The sequence below is a fragment of the Rhinopithecus bieti genome, unplaced genomic scaffold (assembly GCF_001698545.2).
Source record: "Rhinopithecus bieti isolate Rb0 unplaced genomic scaffold, ASM169854v2 scaffold_21626, whole genome shotgun sequence".
In the NCBI taxonomy this organism is placed as follows: Eukaryota; Metazoa; Chordata; class Mammalia; order Primates; family Cercopithecidae; genus Rhinopithecus; species Rhinopithecus bieti.
The window spans coordinates 383880-401645 of record NW_016810801.1 but is presented as its reverse complement, the minus strand read 5'-3'; the positions used below and the strand labels follow the sequence as shown (position 1 = coordinate 401645).

Sequence of the window (17766 nt, the reverse complement as noted above, 5' to 3'; positions counted from 1 at the left end):
CGGCACAAGACAAGGATGCCTCTCTCATCAGTCCTATTCAACATAGTATTGGAAGTTCTGGCCAGGGCAAGCAGGCAAAAGAAAGAAATAAACGGTATTCAAATAGGAAGAGAAGAAGTCAAATTGTCTCTGTTTGCAGAAGACATGATTTTATATTTAGAAAACCCTATCATCTCAGCCCCAAATCTCCTTAAGCTCAGAAGCAACTTCAGCAAAGTCTCAGGACACAAAATCAATGTGCAAAAATTACAAGCATTCCTGTACACCAATAATAGACAAATAGAGAGGCAAATCATGAGTGAACTCCCATTCACAATTGAACTCCCATTCAAAAAGAGAATAAAATGCCTAGGAATACAACTTACAAAGAATGTGAAGGACCTCTTCAAGGAGAACTACAAACCACTGCTTAAGGGAATAAGAGAGGACACAAACAAATGTAGAAACATTCCATGCTCATTCATAGGAAGAATCAATATCGTGAAAATGGCCATACTGCCCAAAGTGATTTATAGATTCAATGCTATCCCCATCAAGCTACCATTTACTTTCTTCACAGAATTGGAAAAAACTACTTTAAAGTTCATATGGAACTAAAAAAAAGCCCGTATAGGCCAGACAATCCTAAGCAAACAGAACAAAGCTGGAGGCATCACGCTACCTGACTTCAAATCCTGCTACAAGGATGCAGTAACCAAAACAGCATGGTACTGGTAGCAAAACAGATATATAGACCAATGGAACAGAACAGAGGCCTCGGAAGCAACCCCACGCATCTACAACCATCTGATCTTTGACAGACCTGTCAAAAACAAGCAATGGGAAAAGGATTCTCTATTTAATAAATGGCGTTGGGAAAACTGGCTAGCCATATGCAGAAAACTGAAACTGGGCCCCTTCCTTACACCTTGTACAAAAATTAACTCACGGTGGATTAAAGATTTAAACCTAAGACCTAAAACCATAAAAACCCTAGAAGAAAACCTAGGCAGTATCATTCAGGAATTAGGCATGGGCAAAGATTTCATTACTTCATGACTAAAACACCAAAAGCCATGGCAACAAAAGCCAAAATTGACAAATGTGATCTAATTAAAGAGCTTCTGCACAGCAAAAGAAACTATCATCAGAGTGAACAGGCAACTTATAGAATGGGAGAAAATTTTTGCAAATCTATCCATTTGACAAAGGGCTAATATCCAGAATCTACAAGGAACTTAACCAAATTTACAAGAAAAAAACAACCCCATCAAAAAGTGGGAAAAGGATATAAACAGAAACTTCTCAAAAGAAGACATTTATGCGACCAACAAATATATGAAAAAAAGCTCATCATCACTGGTCATTAGAGAAATGCATATCAAAACCACAATGAGATAACCATCTCACGCCAGTTAGAATGGTGATCATTAAAAGTCAGGAAACAACAGATGCCAGAGAGGATGTGGAAAAATAGGAATGCTTTTACATTGTTTGTGGGGGTGTAAATTAGTTCCACCATTGTCGAACTAATTGTGGAACCATTGTGGAAGACAGTGTGGCGATTTCTCAATGGTCTAGAACCAGAAATACCATTTGACCCAGCAATCCCATTACTGGGTATATATCCAAAGGATTATAAATCATTATACTATGAAGACACATGCACACATTTGTTTATTGCAGCACTATTCACAATTGTAAAGACTCGGAACCAACGCAAATGCCTATCAGTAATAGACTGGACAAAGAAAATGTGTCATATATACACCATGGAATACTATGCAGCCATGAAAAAGGATGAGCTCATGTCCTTTGCAGGGACATGGATGAAGCTGGAAGCCATCGTTCTCAGCAAACTAACACAGTAACAGTAAACCAAACATCATATGTTCTCACTCATAAGTGGGAGTTGAACAAGAAAAACACATGGACACAGGGCAGGGAACATCACACACCAGGGCCTGTAGTGAGGTGGTGGGCTAGGAAAGGGATAGCATTAGGAGAAATACCTAATGTAGATGATGAGTTGACGGGTGCAGCAAACCACCATGGCACATGTGTACCTGTGTAACCTGCATGTTCTGCATGTGTATCCCAAAACTTAAAGTATAATAATAATAAAAAAAAGGCTGTGTTTTGTAGAGCTACCTAGAATTTCCATCGATTGGATTTCCCATAGTTTTCTCATTTTTCTATTTGTAATCATTTTTGAATTTAAAAAAATAACTTTTATAATATATTATAAAGGTGAAAATGAATCAGAAGGCAAGCTTAAATGAATAATAGATCTCAGTAAACCAAGAAAGTGAGAGAATTGGCTGCTGCGGAATAGAAAACTCTTGTTAGTGAATTAACCTGAAAAGCTGTAATTTTTATTTGTTCTGAATTCTCACAGTATAGTCTTCCTCTGTTCTTCAAATAGTGAATATTCTGAAAAATGGAAATCAGAGTTCAATAGTTCCTCTTCTGTTGCTCTCCCATGATTATAACATTTATTAAGAAATTTATGAATGTCATCCATAAATGTTGGTTGTATTTCTGACAAATACTGGGAAGGATGCTTGTGAAGTTATCTGATTTAAAGTTTTTATCTTGTAGTAGTCAGTGAAAGGTGTGTATGTTATGAGTTTCAGTTAGGACCAGATGATTCATTAACATAAGAACAGTTACCTATCCAAAGAACTGTATTATCTTTACTTTCTTTAATTTACTATATATTTCTCATAGGCTGACAGCTTTCTTTTACTGCTTTTCAGTACAAACTCGTATGTTTATTGTTTCAGCTTCATAGAACATATTGCACCCATGAGATATACTTCTGGGGTTTAATTTTAAATAAGCACAATGTGCTATATGTGTTTCAAAGTTAAAGTGTATCATTTAGTAATATACCCCAGTAAAAGAAAGAAAGACTGCTAGTTTTAAATCAGATATTCTTAGATTGGGATTTTGGCTGTGATTTTCTCCTCCCAATTTAGAAAATTTTCAGTTGATCTTCCAGCACAAACCATTTACTTCTCAAGTATGGGTTTAAATTCTCATTAGGAGACAGAGATATTCTACACAAAATGTTGGATCTTTTAAAAATAAATGTCTGAATGTGGGGTTTAAAAATCTTTAGGAGTGATTATTAAATTCTATTTTAGAATTTTCTGTAATTTGGGAAAAACCAAAAAAAAAAAAAAAGGTAGAGTGACAGTTCTTTCTTAAAAACAAAGCAAAATGGTGAGTATCTGAAAACCAATAAAAAAAACTGTTTAGTATTGTTAAAACGTATTAACTGAATTTGTCCATTTTAGTTTCTGTAAAAAAAGTATTATTTGGTTTAGAAATGGACATCAAAGTTAATTGGTATAATTTTGTTTCCTTCCATATTCTAGCTTCCTCCCTACCACTGCCATTTATATATCCATAAATTATAATTTGATATACTAATATATTGAGACAGTGAACTGAATTCTTTGCAATGGAGATGTTTGAAGCCTAGAATATTTCTAGGTTTGAAATTAAGCTCCTTCTTTCTTCAGGATTTTTTTTCCTTTTTATTCAATATAGTTTACTGATCATTATTCTATATTTTGATAAGAATTTGTGAAAATTGATTAAATTTTGTATTTAATTTTAGATTGAAGAATGGATTGTTCCTCTTTCAAAACTAGTTTTCTGTTAGGATCATCTTTACTTGTAACTTTTCCTTAAGTAGATCCATTTTTTTATTGTCTTGTGCTGTGCTGTGCTGTGCTGTATTTATTCTCTGAGATAGAGTTTCGCTCTTGTTGCCCATGCTGGAGTGGAATGGCGTGGTCTCAGCTCACAGCAACCTCTGCCTCCCAGGTTCAAGTGATTCTCCTGCCTCAGCCTCCCAATAGCTGGGATTACAGGCATGCGCTACCCTGCCTGGCTAATTGTGTATTTTTGGTAGAGATGGGGTTTCTCCATGTTGGTCAGGTTGATCTCAAACTCCTGATCTCAGGTGATCCTCCCGCCTCGGCCTCCCAAAGTGCTGGGATTACAGACGTGAGGTACTGCGCCTGGCCAAGAAGATCCATTATTTTTTTTAGAGAAGACATTTTCTTGAACAGTTGTCTTGTTATTTATTTATTGGCTTATTGTCATATTGAACTAGCACCATCTTCTGAGAGTTTTTTACATTACAGTTTAATATTAAAATCTAAGGAATGTTTTATAATTAAGACAATGGTTTCGTTTTATGGGAATTTAAAACTTTTCTAAAATTAATTTGGCTAAATGCATTTTGATGATTATACATGTATAACTATATGTTGGAATTTGACTTAGTTCTTGTATTACAAACATTTGCACACATTCAATTTTCTTAGATTTTAAAGTATTCATTCATTTATTTACTCATTCGTGATTGCCTTTTATGTACCAAGCACAACAGTAGGAGAGACAGTATGATAGCATTATCTTAAAATAATGTACTTGGTACGCTGGGGCAGTTTACAGGAAGAAGTGGGCAAGGAAGATTTTACAGCATAGATAATACTGAAACAGAATCTTAAGCAATATGCAGGAATATGTCATAAAGAGAAGGGTGAGAAAGGACAGTCTAAGAAGAAGTAAAAGAATGAATAAAACTGCAGAAGTTAGCAAATGGTCTGGAATATAAGGGGACTTTGCAATATTTTGTGACAACTGGAACAGAGTGCAAGGCAGGAAGAGTTGGGAAATAGATAAAATCGTTTAAGGAGTTTGGATTTTCTCACAAGAGCTATAGAAAGCCACTAAAGGTTTTTCAGTCAGAGGTATAGACACATGTCAGCAAACTATGGCCCACGACCTGTTTTCTGTGACCTACTATCTAAGAATGCTTTTACGTCTTTTAATCATAGGAAAAATGTAAACAAAAACTGTAATTTATGACACCTGAAAATTATGTGAATATCAAAATTAAATATCCATAAATAGTTTTCTAAGAATAGAGCCACACTTACCTGTTTCTATCTTTCCTAGTACTGCTTTTTCACTACAAAAGCAGAATTCATTAGTTACTTCAAAGAATATATGAGCCAGAGGCTGGACGCAGTGGCTCACGCCTGTAATCCCAGCACTTTGGCAGGCCGAGGTGGGTGGATCGTCAGAGCTCAGGAGTTCGAGACCAGCCAGGGCCACATGACAAAACCCCTCTTCTACAAAAAAATACAGAAGTTATCCGGGTGCAGTGGCATGTGCCTGTGTTCCCAGCTACTTGAGAGGTGAGGCGGAAGGATCACTTGAGACTGGGAGGCAAGGGCTGCAGTGAGCCGTGATCACACCATTGTACTTCAGCCTGGGAGACAGTGTGATGCCCTGTTTCAAAATAATAATAATAATAATAATAATATATGATCCAGAAAGCCTAAAATATTTACTGTCTGGCCCCTTACAGAAAATGTTTGCTGATATCTGGTCTAAATATATCAATTAAAATATAGAAATCATATTGAATAGAAAAGCAGGACCCAACTACTCTATACAGTCTATAAAAGTCCACTTTAAATATGAAGATTCAGGTAGCTTAGAAGTAGAAGGATGGGAAAAGGTATATTTTGCAAAGACTAATCAAAAGAAAGTTGAAGTAACTATATTAACATGAGAAACAAGGAATTTAGTGGAGAGAAAGGAGGACATTACATATTGATCAAAGGGTCAATTCACAAAAAGGTAAACAATTCTCAATGTATATAAACGCAGCAGAACTTGCACAAAGCAAAAACTGATAGAACAGAAAGGTTATATAGACAAATCTACCATTGAAGCTGAGATTTCAACAATCCTTAATCAGTGTCTACATGTTTTATCAATAACTGGTGGAACATGTAGACTGAGAATCAGTAGGGATATAGAAAGGCATGAACAACATCGGTCAGCCAGACCTAATAGACATTTATAGAACATTCCATCTGACAACAGAAGAATACATGCTTTCAAGTGCAAATGAAGTATTTATCATGATAGACCATATTCTTGCCTATAAAAATATCACTAACAAATTTAAAAGAATTTAATGTGTTTTCTGACAGTAATGGAATTAAACTAGAAATCAGTAACAGAAAAAAAAATTTGTAATATTCCCAAATATTAAGAATTTGAAAAACTCCTAAATAGCCTGTGGGTCAAAGAGGAAATACATTGAATTGCACAAAAATAAAAAGACTACATTTAAAACTTTATGGCATGCTGCCAATGCAGTGTTTAGAGAAATATGTTTAGCATTATGAAATGCTTATACTTGAAAAACAAAGTTTTCACAATCAATGATCTGAGTTTCTACCTTAAGAACATAGAAAATGAAAGGCAAGTGAGCAGAAAACGAAAAAAGTAAAGGTAAGGGGAGAAATTTAAAAAATAGAGAAATCAATGAAATCAAAAGCTGATTCTTTGAAAAGATTAATAAAACTGATAAACCTTTAGCCAAAATGACAATAAAAAAAGAGAGAAGATACAAATTACACTGTCAGGAATGAAAGAGAAGAAATCACTATAAATTCTTAGGCATTAAAGGAAATATAAGCGAATATTATGAAAATATTTACTTCTGTTAATTGACAATTTAGAATAAATGAACAAATTCCTTGAAATTTTTTTTTAATTATTATACTTTAAGTTCTGGGGTACCTGTGCAGAATGTGCAGTTTTGTTACATAGTTATTATACACATGCCATAGTAGTTTGCTGCACCCATCAACCCGTCACCTGCATTAGGTATTTCTCCTAATGCTTTCCCTCCCTTAGCCCCCGCCCCGCAACAGGTCCTGATATGTGATTTTCCCCTCCCTGTGTCAATGTGTTCTCATTAAATGAACAAATTCCTTTAAAGACACAAACTATGTTCACTCTAGAAATAGATAATCTGAATACTTCTGCATTTATGAAAAAAATTGAATTCATAATTTGGAATGTTTCCACAAAGAATACTACAAAGAATACTATGGATCCAGATCGTTTTACTGGTGAATTCTACCAAACATGTATGGAATAAATAATACTAATTGTATGTAAACTTTTCCAGAAAACCAAAGGTGTTGGAATACCTCCCAACTTATTTTATGACACCAATATAATAATCTATTAAAATCAGATAAAGACACTATAAGAAAACTACAGACCAATATTCCTCATGAACATAGATACAAAAAATTCCTTTACAAAATATTAACAAATTGAATCAAGCAATACAAAGAGTACTGTATTATGACCAAGTGTAGTTTATCCTGGAAATGCAGTGCTGGTGTAATATCTGAAATTATTTAATGTAGCTTACCGTATCAGTAGGCTAAATAAGCCATATGGTGATCTCAACAGAAACATAAAAAGCATTTGATGAAATTCAGCATCCATTTGTAGTTAATAAAAGTCTCAGCAAACTAGGAATAAGAAAATGAGAAGAAACTTCTTCAATTTCATAAATGGCATCTGTGAAAACCCTACGATTAATGTCATACTTAATGATGAAATAGTGAATTTGCTTTCCACCTAAGATTAGGTACAAGGTAAGGAAATTCACTTCCACATCTCCTATTCAACACTATTTTTAAGGTCCTAGCTATTATAAAACTGCAAGAAAAAGGTGTATAAAACATACAAATTGAAAAGGAAGAAATAAAACTACAAAATTCTCAAATGATAAAACAAGACCTAAATGAAAGACAGCAAATACCATTTTCAAGGATACAAAGACTCAATATTATAAAAATGTCACTTGTCTTCAGATTGATTTATCCATTCAGCATAATTTCACAAAACTCCAAATGGTATTTGTGTGTGGTATTTAAGCAAACTGTATCTAAAATGTATAGGGAAAATTAAAAATCTAAGAATAAGAATATGCTTCTGAGAAACATTTGCCATGCCATTTATCAAGACTTACTAGCAACAGCTTTTATAAAGACAATAGGGAATTCATCCAAGTAAACAGGATTGAGACACTGGAAACAAATCCTCTCATAAGTGGAACTTGGATGTTATAGTGGAGGTGATATAGAAGATCTTTGAGAAAGAAGAGAATGCTTAATAAGTAGTCCTAGGATAGCTGTTATTTTTATAGAGAAAAAGAAAATGCATATTACCATGCACAAAAATCAGTTCCAAATAGATTAAGGGCTACAATGTTAATGGCACAACTATATAGAATAATAATTAAAAAAAAGAATATCTTTCCTACTTAGAGTGTGGAAGGGTTTCTTAAACAAGACGTAATTGCTAAATTTAAATATTGGCTATATTAACTACAGAAGATAAACATTTGTTTCTATGAAATGATACAGTAAAGAATTAAAGACAAGCCACAAACTGGGAGAAGGTGTGTGTAACACAAAATAACTGAAAAAGACTGGTATATTTTTTCAAATCTACAAGAAAAAGGCCATTCATTAAAAAAAGACATAAAACATAGAAATTTCATGGAAGAAGAAAGACATATAAATATAAGTGCAGTCTCATCACTAATCAAGGAATGCAAAATAAGAACATGAGATTCTTAGGCTTTCTAGATTGGCACAAATCTACAGGAACTCATATTCACTACTAGATGGATTATAAATTGGTACAGCTACTTTGAAAACAATTTGACATTCTGCAAAGTTGAACTTTCATAGAGTATGATTCAGCAGTTCTTCTCAGCTGTGTATCTTAGACAGCTAGGCGTATTATCAGGTGACATGTACTGAGTAAGAATATTCATGGCTTTGTTGTTAGTATCTAACAGTTGGGAACAACTTGTGTTCATCAATTGGAGAAAAGATTTATAGATTGTGGTAGATTTATAAAAAGGTATGTTATGTGGCAGTAAAAATGAATGAACTATATGTACTTCATTGGGATGACATGGATGAAACAATATGCATGAAAAATGCCAGACACAGATGACTACATACATGAAGAGAAAGCAGTGTGATAGCTAAGAATACAGACTCTGGAGCTAAACTGCCTTGGGGGTGAGTTGTGGCTCCACCACTTACTAGCTGTGTGCCCATATGTAAAGTCTTTTATCCCTTTGTCTGCACCTCAGTTTCTCATTTGTCAAATGATGTTTGTAGTGAGGATTAAATGATTTAGTATGTGTAAAGTGCCTACAGAATAGTGTGATGCTGTATAAGCGTAATTCTTACTATGAATTCTGTTGTGATTGGGCAGTTTTCTGTTTACTCTTTACTTCGTTGTTACTTTAAATAATGTTCTATCACTCCCCATCTTCCAATAGGGCTAATAATAATATATGGTCATTGTTGGTAATGGGAAAATATAAAGAAGAATTAAATAACCATAATATAGTTGCCTTATTGAGGCAGTCTTTTGTTTTGTTTTGTTTTGTTTTGTTTTGAAATGGAGTCTTGCTCTGTCACCCAGGCTGGAGTGCAGTGGCACGATCTCGGCTCACTGCAAACTCCAGCTCCCAGGTTCATGCCATTCTCCTGCCTCCCGAGTAGCTGGGACTACAGGCCCCCGCCACCACACCCGGCTAATTTTTTCTATTTTAAGTAGAGATGGGGTTTCGCCATGTTAGCCAGGATGGTCTCGATTTCCTGACCTCATGATCTGCCCACCTCAGCCTCCCAAAGTGCTGGGATTACAGGCATGAGCCACCATGCCTGGCCGGCAGTCTTACTATGGCTGGTGTACTTTGTGAGATGCTAGAGTATGCTAGTGTCTGGGTAAGACAGATACACTTCTTTTTTTTATGCAATTCTATGTATAAATGGTATAAGTGAATTTGGGCCTCATTGTATCTACCTAGTATGTAGAAGTTTGCAAATGAACCTCTATAGCACTGTGCCAGTATGAAATTGTCTATTAGGAATTCCTGTGGTAAATACCCAAAACAGGAATAAAATAAAAAGACAGTTTATTAATTTTTCCAGTGCCTTTAGGCTTTTGATGATATATGCAAAAATGTTATACAAGCAACAAAAGTTGTAGATAGCCACACATATAAAAAGATTTACTAGCTAAATAGTGCTTTCAGACCTATTATTTCCTCTAACCTGAGGCAAGAGGAGAAATAGTTATGCATTAGCCATTACTAAAAGAGATTTAGGTAACCTAATTAATGACATTGAGGAAATAATGTGAATTCTTACTCCCTCCTCTGTCTGCTTGATACTGGCTGCTGCTGATGGTGGTGTTTTGGTGACTATTTGGAGTTAGGAAGATTCATTATTATCCCCTTAGAATCCTTATAGGTTGGTTTGTGGATATATATGTGATTGTGTAGTATAAACACAATACAATTTCAGTAGGAAAATCTTGCAGCAGTGTGCAAAATCTATAGAAGTGCTGGAGAATTGCTAGAATAAAAGAAATTAACAAATGAAGATCTGGCAGAGTTAGGTGATAATAATTGAAGAGAAAATCCACAAGTTTCATGACATGTTTAGATAGGTGACAAGAATATGATTTGAGGATTTAAAGGATTAATCATGGTCCTTGTAAAAATAATAAAACCATGCATAAATATTACAACAGTGACCTTTCTTTATGATCATATAAGAAACTAGATTTGATAAGAAGAATGTCATATTGTTATAATTTTAGTAGGACTTTTATGATAATTAGTGGTAGGAATATATATTAGTAAATTTAAATTTTAATTTTAATGGAAACTTTTATATATATGTTTTTCTCTATTACTTATCTTTTTCTTGCTTTTCTATTTTCATAATACGTGTGTCATGAGATAATGTTGTTTTGCCATTTAAAATTTTTATATAAATGCAGTTATTTATTCCTTTGTATGTTGCCCTCACCACCTATGTGAGATTCATTCCTATTGTGGTGTGAAACTCTAGTTCATTAATTTTTAGCCCTGTGTAGTATTCCTGTAAAATGCAGGTATACATATTATTTTAGACACCATTGATCATTTGTACTTAAGAGCCTAAAAATATTTCTCTTCACTCAACACTTTGTGAGTGGTTGTTTTATGATGTACTTTGTTAATTTGTTTGTTTTTGTTTTTAGCTGCATGTTACAAAACAACCAAATACGTGTAGGCCAAAAGTAGCAACCTTATTATCTCAGAATATTTGACTTCATAAAGTCTTAATTTCTATGTCTGAAAACCCTCATGAAATATTTAGAAGGAGAATCCCAACCTAAGGTGAATGTTTGGAATGAATATGGCAGATGTCCTTAATATACAAAGTACTTACCCAAATTGATAAGGTAAACACTTAAAACCCAGTTTAGAAAGTGGGAAAAAAGAGGCATCTTATAAAGAAATATAACAACTGGTATACAGGAAAATTGTTAAACTGCATTGAGGTCTTTAAATTTATAATAGAAACAAAAGTAGTTTCTTTGATGACACCTTTTTTCTTCATCTGTTTGTGGAACATGTGGATTTTCCAGGCAGTTATATTTGTAAGAAGGTTGGTTTAAGAATCTACACAGTCAAAGTCAAATTCTGCTAATTTTTTATTTTCTTGCATTAGCAGTTCTTCTAATACGGCATGATTTACTGTGTCATCATAGAAAGACAGCATTAGAGAGTGTACATGGCAGGGTAAAATTAAACACATGCTCACAATCAAATTAATGTATTTCATCTGTCTTCAACTAATAACAATCTGTCATGTTATCTATCTGAGTAGGGGCATAAACAGTTTATTTTGTGTTTGGAGTAACTTCCTGGAGGTAGTTAATGTGACAAGTAGTTTGTTTGAATTGAGTATAACCAGATCAACACTCAAGATGTTTCCTTGATAACCTAAAAATTACTGTGAAATCTGTACAAGTGCTATATTTATATTTTGCTTTTACTTCTTTTAGGTTAGACAGTGACATTTTTTACAATCATTTCACTGAGAATACTCTGTTCCTGCCATATGTATGGACTGAAGAACAAAAATAGTTTATAATTTTAATGTTTTTTCCATTGACAGCAAGTAGACATTAGTAATATAATTAATTGATAATATATTCCCTCTTTAAAATACATGGAATGACATTCTGGTTTGAATGAAAAAGTCTTGTTCATTATAGAACATGTTCTTACAGCATGTTGAAAAATAAATACTTGGGAAACTAGGAACATTGTAAAAGCCTCAGGCCAGTGTAATATAGATACTCTTATAAAGTGCTTCAGAATTTTAAAATTGTACTTAAAACTTTACAACATTTAGTCTGATCAGTAGCTCTGATCTGTGAAATGTACAGAGCTGATACAAATCTATCAGTAGCTCTGATACATTTGATATGTCTAGTTTTAAAATATTTATTACATTTAATACTGTATCTTTTAAGACTGTTCTCTCCCTTGTTACCAGTAATCGTATAGGTGGATGCAGTGGAGATCCTGAGTAAGGAATCTTGAATGCCAGTAAACAAATAGTACCTAAAAAGAAAAGTAATTGTATATTTGGCTATTTGTATTAGCTTGTATGTTTTAGAAGTCAAAGTGTATACATAATTTTAACCACATGTGAATCAAATTGAATACATTATTAAGGGAATTTTGCTTGTTATGTTTGGGCTAATCATGGATCATTTTTAAACTTTATGTAATTTCATGTAAAGTTTCACAACTTGTATGCACAGCTGCAAGTTCTTTGTAATTAACTATATAATCAAGTGATAAGGCAAAGTATATCTTATGTTCTGTGATGCTTAAGGGGTGGTTTTTGTGATTTGTTACTAATTAATACTTTTAATGTATTAACAAATATAAAACCAGCCATATCGTAGTGCGTATTTTTAAAGTAGTGATTATTTGAAGTTTGTCTTTGTTATTTTAATTAAAAATCTAAATAAAATGTAGACTGTTAAGTGATTGTTAATTCATCCCTAAAGTTGATGTTCAAGAAGAAACTTTGAGAACCTCCAGCCGGATTTGAATTAGATAGCATAGTTGTAATTCTGGTGCTACTGATGACTAGATTTGAGACTTTGGTTCAGTCATTCTGAACCTCAGTTTTTGTGTCTGTGTGAAATTAGAATAATGCTTACCTGTTCCCCAAGTTTGTTATGAGGCCCCAAAGGGTTTTGTAAATTTTTAAACAGGGTTAGGTTGTTTCTGAAGTCTCTTAAAGTGGTTTCTCTGCTTGTTTTTTTGTCCTCAGGCATCCTTTCTCCTCATGGTAGCTAGAGTAATTTTTTCAAAATCCAAAATCATATTGTGCTGTTGGTTGCAATCTTACAATGGTTTTCCGTTACTGTATTTGAGTAATATCCTCATTATGCTGTAGGTACCACTCTTGCTTATTATGCTTCTTTGTTTTCCTCAATTGTACTCCATCTTTTTCCTCTTCCAGGTTTTCATCCCTGTCCCAATGACTAAAACAGTGTTTTCCTCCAACTACCTCTTAATTTGTTTGGTTTATTCTTACCCTTTAGATCAGGGGTTCCCAACCCTTAGGCCATGGACTGCTACTGTTCAATGGCCTGTTAGGAACCCAGCCACACAGCAGGAGGTGAGCAGTGTGCGGTGAGCATTACTGCCTGAGCTCCGCCTCCTGTCAGATCAGCAGCAGCATTAGATTCTCATAGGAGCATGAACCCTATTATGAACAGCACATGCGAGGGATCTAGGTTATGTGTTCCTTATGAGAATCTAATACCTGATGATCTGAGATGAAACAGTTTTATCCCAAAATTATGCCCTCCTACTACCCCCATCTGTGGAAAAATTGTCTTCCATGAAACTAGTCCCTTGTGCCAAAAAGGTGGGGTCCACTGCTTTAGATCTCAGATCAAAGAGATCTTCCATGGCTATCCTATGTAAAATTGTCATTGCTATCCTGATTCCTACTCCTGTCTTTGACTCTCGTATTCTCTCGTCTGGTCACCTCCTCCACTTTCAGATTATGATACTTGTAGTAATTGACTCATTTATTTACATGCTTCCTCACTTATTATTCTTTCTACCTCATTAGTGTTAGGATAAAGATAATGTCTATATTGCTCGCTAATTTATCCCTTGTGCTTACTAGCATAGTACTTGACATGTAATAGGTGATCATATTTATTTAATACATTTGAAGTATTGTTTTACCTCTTTTAAAGAAGTGCATGTACTTTTTTTTTTGTAGCCTGTGATTTTATAGCTCTACAGTTAATCTGAATAAACTTTAGGTCGATTTATGTGCAGAACTGTAGTGACTTTCAGGAGGAAAAATAATCAGCTGCATGTATATAATATAAAACCATCTTCTGATTTTAAAGTTATGATATAGTTAATTATGCGTACAGGATGGGTAAACAGAAGAAAATGTCTAATCAGAAAACCTATAGGAGGGTAACATTTTTTATCATTTAAAATTTTCTTTTGAATAGATTCTAAATTTAGAATAAAGAGTTTTCAGTCCATGTAGTCAATGAAAGTAATTTAAATCCAACAAGGGAAAATGTAAGGTTTGCTGATATATGTCACCTGCAAGAATTCCCTTTCTGTGCTTATATATATATTTTTCTTGGGTAGGCTGGAGTATGTGAGTAACTGTGTAGATGATCACCTATTCACACATAAACTTTTTAACACATACAAAACCCTTAGGCCTAGGCCCTGCTGATTTCACTAGCTCTTGGAAGCCAGGTTCTTTCACACGCTTTTGTAAATATTCCTTTTGAAAAGGAGATTTTGGGCTGGGATGATGGGGTTTTCTAAATATACAGTCATGTTATCTACAAACAGGGACAATTTGACTTCCTCTTTTCCAAATTGAATACCCTTTATTTCTTTCTCCTGCTCTGGGTATATACCCAACGGATTATAAATCATGCTGCTATAAAGATACATGCACACGTATGTTTATTGCGGCACTATTCACAATAGCAAAGACTTGGAACCAACCCAAATGTCCATCAGTGATAGACTGGATTAAGAAAATGTGGCATATATACACCATAGAATACTATGCAGCCATAAAAAAGGATGAGTTCATGTCCTTTGTAGGGACACGGATGCAGCTGGAAGCCATCATTCTCAGCAAACTATCTCAAGAACAGAAAAGCAAACACCGCATGTTCTCACTCGTAGGTGGGAATTGAACAATGAGATCACTTGGACTTGGGAAGGGGAACATCACACACTGGGGCCTGTCGTGGGGAGGGGGAACGGGGAGGGACAGCATTAGGAGATATACCTAATGTAAATGATGAGTTAATGGGTGCAGCACACCAACATGGCACATGTATACATATGTAACAAACCTGCACATGATGCACATGTACCCTAGAACTTAAAGTATAATAATAAAAATAAATAAATAAATAAAAGTAAAGAATGTACATCCTCTCTATCCTTAAGGCTATCTGACNTTAAAGTATAATAATAAAAATAAATAAATAAATAAAAGTAAAGAATGTACATCCTCTCTATCCTTAAGGCTATCTGACTATTTTTTTCTCCTCCTTCAGTATGTAACTGAAGCATCACTTTCTCTGTGACATGGCTCCTGTCATCCCTAAGCAGTTGTAGAAGTTTCCTATCTCTGTATTCCTATTATAGATTGTCTTATACAGATCTTTATTAGTCTCATGATTTCAGAATTTCATTATATAGCATCTTTTTATTTGTGTCCTTCTTAGCCTTCCCAGCATTTAGCACTACATAAGTAGTTGGTGAGTAAATGAATGCCTGGAAAAACCACAGTGACACTAGCTAATACTTATTGAGTATATGCCAGTCACATACAAAATGTCTTGCTATATGCTAGTCATTGCTTTTGTGTATTTATTCATCTTATCCATTGTAGCAACCTTAGGAGATAGGTACTATTATTATTCTCATTTTATAGATGAGGAAACTTACTATATTTATTGTTTACAACATTATGTTTTTAACTATGTATACATTGTATAATGGCTAAATCAAGCTAATTAACATATGTATTACCTCACATACTTACCATTTTTTTGTGGTGAGAACACTTAAAATCTATTCTCTTAGCAACTTTCAAGAATACAATACCTTATTATTAACAAGAGATTGCAAATGCTGGCCAGGATGTGGAGGAAAGGGAACCCTTGCACACTGTTGGAGAGTGCGTTCTTTATCACTATACACTACTTTCTTTCCAGATGAATCTGTAAATAACTGAAGAACTATAACTGTATTCAGCCCAAATTTCTTCTGTATTTACCTTAATGCAAAGTCGAGAAAAGTTATTTCTTGTGTAGGACAAGTTCTTGTATATAATCTGTCATCTCTGGATAACAGAGATCATCTCTTGGGATATGAAAATATTTTACTGTTAGGACATTTTCTTTATAAAGATATTTGATATGATGTAATTTTAATCAGAATTGTTTACTATTTAATATAATAAACTTTCTGTTACTCATCAAAATCTGTCTCTATATCCTAATATACAGGCCATTTTATCCTGGAAGTTCTCCAAGTGAATAAATTCTGAACCATCGCATACATTTAGAGAGTTAGTGTTCCACTAGAATCAGCAGGGACAAATGAAGGATAAAAGTGACAGCTTTAGATTCAGAATTTTTTAAAAAATTATACTTTAAGTTCTAGGGTACATGTGCACAACGTGTAGGTTTGTTACATAGGTATACATGTGCCAGGTTGGTTTGCTGAACCCATCTCATCGTTTACGTTAGGAATTTCTCCTAATGCTCTCCCTCCCCCAGGCTCCCACCCCTTGACAGGCCCCGGTGTGTGATGTTCCCCACCCTGTGTCCAAGTGTTCTCATTGTTCAGTTCCCACCTATGAGTGAGAACGTGCGCTGTTTCGTTTTCTGTCCTTGTGATACTTTGCTGAGAATGATGGTGTCCGTGTCCCTGCAAAGGACAAGAACTCATCCTTTTATATGGCTGCATAGTGTTCCATGTTGTATATGTGCCACATTTTCTTAATCTGATCTATCATTGATGAACATTTGGGTTGGTTCCAAGTCTTTGCTATTGTGAATAGTGCCACAGTAAACATATGTGTGCCTATGTCTTTATAGCGGCATGATTATAATCCTTCGGGTATATACCCAGTAATGGGATGGCTGGGTCAAATGGTAATTCTAGTTCTAGATCCTTGAGGAATTGCCACACTGTCTTCCACAATGATTGAACTAATTTACATTCCCACCAACAGCGTAAAAGTGTTCCTATTTCTCCACATCGTTTCCAGCATCTGTTGTTTCCTGACTTTTTAATGATCACCATTCTAACTGACGTGAGATGGTATCTCATTGTGGTTTTGATTTGCATTTCTCTGATGACCAGTGATGATGAGCATTTTTTCATGTGTCTGTTGGCTGCATAAATGTCTTCTTTTGAGAGGTGTCTGTTCATATCCTTTCCCCACTTTTTGATGGGGTTGTTTTTTTCTCGTAAATTTGTTTAAGTTCTTTGCAGATTCTGGATATTAGCCCTTTGTCAAATGGGTAGGTTGCAAAAATTTTCTCCCATTCTGTAGGTTGCCTGTTCACTCTGATGATAGTTTCTTTTGCTGTGCAGAAGCTCTTTAATTAGATCCCATTTGTCCATTTTGGCTTTTGTTGCTACTGCTTTTGGTGTTTTAGTCACGAAGTCCTTGCCCATGCCTATGTCCTGAATGGTGTTGCATAGGTTTTCTTCTAGGGTTTTATGGTTTTAGGTCTAATATTTAAGTCTTTAATCTATCTTGAATTAATTTTTGTATAAAGTGTAAGGGAGGTATCCAATTTCAGCTTTCTACATATGGCTAGCCAGTTTTCCGAGCACCATTTTATTAAATAGGGGATCCTTTCCCCATTTCTTGTTTTCGTCAGATATGTCAAAGATCAGATGGTTTTGATTTCATATGAACTTTAAAGTAGTGTTTTCCAATTCTGTGAAGAAAGTCCTTGGTA

At 34.5% G+C, this 17766-nt stretch overlaps 1 protein-coding gene across 3 annotated transcripts in view; it reads left to right on the top strand.

Moving 5' to 3' along the window:
• Positions 1 to 17766, top strand: part of RAB28 (RAB28, member RAS oncogene family) — a 126962-nt gene that overhangs the window by 85486 nt on the left and 23710 nt on the right. The window lies entirely within an intron of this gene.